Here is a 3,778-nt window from a genome sequence, read left to right as displayed (position 1 = left end):
GCAATAATCATATTCAAAATTGTTAATACATATAAGTGTATAAGTATTTATTTGATGCTAATTTACATTTACTATTATAAAATGCATGTGTGTGTGTGTGTGTGTTTAGGTAGGGGAGAAGAGACAGAGTAAGTGGAAAATAGAGCCATGACAATCATGGCCTGTAGGAAAAGGAAAAAGGAAAATTTATTTACGTAAAAGGAAATTTATGTGGTAAACAATTGTAGAGGTGAGAATGGATGTTGGATATGCCATGCCCTTTCTTCAACAGGATGGATACCTCTTAATTGACTCTACTCCAATTCATTTGTCTCAACTAATTCAAGTCCTCCATTCTCCCTGGAAAACATACTGACTGCTGCCTAGGAAATGCTGAACATTGCAGCCAAGGTTAATTCTTCATGCATACACTTCTGTTCCCACCAGTTAAGGAGCTTACCAACAGCTCCTTCTGTTTTCCCCCCCAGAACATGTTTATCCCATTTGTGCTTCTAATTATAATTAGTTAACTTAAATAATTCATTAAATGATGACCTAGGATTTAAAAAGTAGTTGTTCTAGAAAATCTAAATGGAAAGATGCTATATAAACAATCACTGTCAAATCAGTGGATGCAAGACAATTTTAACAGATTGGGGTGAGGTCAGGGAGAATAAATCTTACAAATTTAGAAACCTGCACTCATATATATTTGTAAGTACTTTTATTTTCTTGCTTCAATTTGAAAACTGGGGAAAATAGCAATATATATATTAATAATAATTACTGCTGCTGATTAAACACTTAATATATCCCAGGAATTATTCTAAGCACTTCACATATATGGAACTCATTTAATCTTTCTAGTAACTTGGGTTAGTACTATTATCATCCCCATTTTACAGATGATGGAAACTGGGGCACAAAGAATTAGATTGCTCAAGGTTATATTCCTCATAGTGGTGGAGGTCAGCCAGCCAGTTTTGCTTATAACTGCTGTGCTGTACTGATGCGATGTGAGCACATTTTATACACAAATGAAGACATGGAACTCCAGTCAGTGGGCTCACAAAAGCTTTCACCAAAGAAGTATGACATACATGTTCTGTTTTAGGTTTTAAAGCTTAACATTTGCAAGTATCATTTTTAAAAAATAATTCCTCTGTTTTAATTGACTTTTTAGTTTAATTAAATACTAGTCCAGTTGCATCAGCTAAAAGGCTTTGCCTTCCAGAAACAGGAAGGTAGGAGTGCCTTAGTGGCTCAGTGGGTTAAACATCGGACTTCAGCTCAGGTCATGATCTTGCAGTTTGTGAGCTTGAGCCCTGAGTGGGGCTGTGTACTGACAGCTCAGAGCCTGGAGCCTGCTTTGGAGTCTGTGTCTGCTCCTCCCATGCTCATNAAAAGGACTAGGCAGGTGAAAGCTTATGGTCTTAAATATCAGAATGGGAGTTGGAATCTCTATACAATGGAAGGAAATTATTGTAGGTACTTGAGCAGGAATAGGGCATCATTTAATTCATGTTCTGGAAATGGTAATCTGGGAGTTAGGTTTGGATTATTTCAATGGCAATGGGAATGATAAAAAAATGCACAGAATGGTTAATAAATGTTAAACACAAAGCTTAACAATTCTAAATGTGAAAAGTAGATACTAGGTTAATCTACAGTTCATACGTGCTTTCAGATGAATGTGAAAGTCTAAAGAATGCAAATTTTTTCTATGAAAATTTTAACTTAAAACAATGTCCTTTTCCATTTCACGATGATCTGGACGTGCAGACAAAATGAGTAGGGAGGAAGTTAAAGGGGAACTCCTGTACAATCAAGTATTATTTAAAAACAGAATGCCTATCCCGAATTTAAAGAGGTAAGAGATGAAGTGGATTGTTTTCTTAGAGCAGAGATTCAATAATGAAATGGGTTTATGGTATGGAGAGAAGTATTCTATTAGATAACTATTACTGTCTCCTTACATATATATATAAATTCTTATATTTTTATAAGGTATTCATATATACAATTCCTAGTATAACTTTTAAGCAAATGTATTAGGATAATCATATTAGTATGAGTTGTTGAATACACTTTTAAAACACGTATACGATATTAAATTTGGGTGTTGGATTTTTTTCCCCCCATGAAATTGTTGGTTTGGGGACCCAATCCACGCAAGACACCTTGATTTTAGTAACTGAGGCTTGTAAGGTAGAAAAACTGGCCAAGTAGGCCAAGTAGCGTTCTTGAAGTAAATTCTGTGGCCTCTTTGAGCACTCATGTCAAGGGCCTCCTTCTAGTAGACTTGTGCCAAGGGTAAAGAGGAGTCCTCTCTTCTGGATCCTTACGGCGGTTCTGTTAACACCTGGGTTGCTCAGGGCACTTCATAAAAATTCTACGGGTTGAGGGTTCTATGTTGGTAGAGGTCTTGGTTCCCTTTACTTGAGAGCAGCTCTTCCTTTTCCAAGATGGCGGCCTTAGAATCGACTGGAGGGGCCCCCGTAGATCGCCTCCGAACAAGCGAGTAATTAAAATGCCTGGTTCTCTCCTTTTAAAACGGACAACACATGGGGCAGTTTGTACCCTGCAGAATGCAGGAAGGGCGACTTCGGGAGCCCGCAATCTAGAACCTTTGCCAAGATGGTGGAGCCGAGGCCGGGCCGGCGTCACCCTCCTTTACCAAGATGGCGGAGGACGGCTTCCGGCCCGCGCTTCCCCCATCCCCTTCAAGATGTCAGAGCAGAGGCGGCCACGGAGAGCGTCTGAGCGCCGCCTGAGGAGTGAGTGGCTGCTGCCGAACGCCGAGGCAGGGACTAGGTGGAGCGGCAGCAGCCTCCGCCCCCGTCGGGAGCTGGCAAGCGCTGTCACCTGTGGGGGCGCAAAAGTTACCGCCCCAAACCCTAAAGCAACACAGCACCACCTTTCCCCGAGTCACAAAAATCATAATGTGTGTCGCACAAGGTAGGAAGCTGGGTCCGGGCAAAGCCCAAGCCCTCCGGCCGCGGCGAGCTGGGGGAGGGGGCTGGGGCGGGCGTCTCCCGCGCGGACTCCCCTAGCCCCACGCCCCTCTCCTCGGGGACAGGCCACGTGTTTCCCTCGGACTGAGGGGGAGGCGCGTAACGGGAACAGCTGGAGGGAGTTAAATGCTGACATTTTAAAGCTGCGTGTGTTTTGTTTTGTTTGGAGGGTAGGGGTCCCATGCGCACGAAAGGGTGGGCGGCGCCCTGAGCGGAGTGCAGCACATGTCAAGATTCGGGTGAGGGTCCTCCACGGGAAACTTGGACACTGGCCCTGGAGGGGGTTGGAAGAAGAGGTCAGGAGTTTGCAGGGGAGGGAGGGCGTACTTTGCAAGCAACTTACTGTTTCGATTGCAACTTGCTTTTAGGCCTGCCACCCCCTTCTTTCCTTAAAAATAATAATAAAAAGTGCAAAGAAATTCAGCTCGCCGGAGGTTTTGCATTTGGCGTGCAACTTCCTTCAAGTGTNCCGGTCGCCGAGGGACTGGGCCAGCTCCGGAGTGGGTCGGGAGTCGCGCCGCTGGGCTGGGGCGGGAAGGAGGCAGCGAGGAGAGAAACTAGAGAAACTCGGCTTCCCTCCCAAGCTCGCCCCGGAGAGANCCAGCCTGGAAATGGGAGACTTTCTCAAATAGGGGTTCTCCCCTCCCCTCCCCCCATGGAGAAGGGGGCGGCTGTTTACTTCCTTTTTTTAGAAAAAAAAAATCTCTCCCTCCTGCTCCTCCTGCTTTCACACGCTAAGTTGTTTATCTCGGTTGCGGTGGGAGCTGCGGACGGTGGCGGGTGCG

The 3,778-nt window shown here is 44.6% G+C and overlaps 1 protein-coding gene across 2 annotated transcripts in view; it reads left to right on the top strand.

The window, feature by feature from the left end:
- Positions 1–2,826: 2,826 nt before the first annotated feature.
- Positions 2,827–3,778, top strand: part of NR3C1 (nuclear receptor subfamily 3 group C member 1) — a 124,754-nt gene continuing 123,802 nt past the window's right edge. Inside the window, exon 1 of one of the 2 annotated variants that reach the window (XM_077768855.1) lies at positions 2,827–2,937. The gene's annotated coding sequence lies outside the window, so the exon portion shown is untranslated. The remainder of the gene's footprint in view (positions 2,938–3,778) is intronic. The other variant, XM_077768856.1, reaches the window with a different exon arrangement.

The sequence above is a fragment of the Crocuta crocuta genome, unplaced genomic scaffold, assembly GCF_008692635.1.
Source record: "Crocuta crocuta isolate KB4526 unplaced genomic scaffold, BGI_CrCroc_1.0 scaffold64, whole genome shotgun sequence".
Classification (NCBI taxonomy): domain Eukaryota; kingdom Metazoa; phylum Chordata; class Mammalia; order Carnivora; family Hyaenidae; genus Crocuta; species Crocuta crocuta.
Note: the sequence above shows the minus strand (reverse complement) of the source record. Positions and strands in the feature narration are given on the sequence as shown.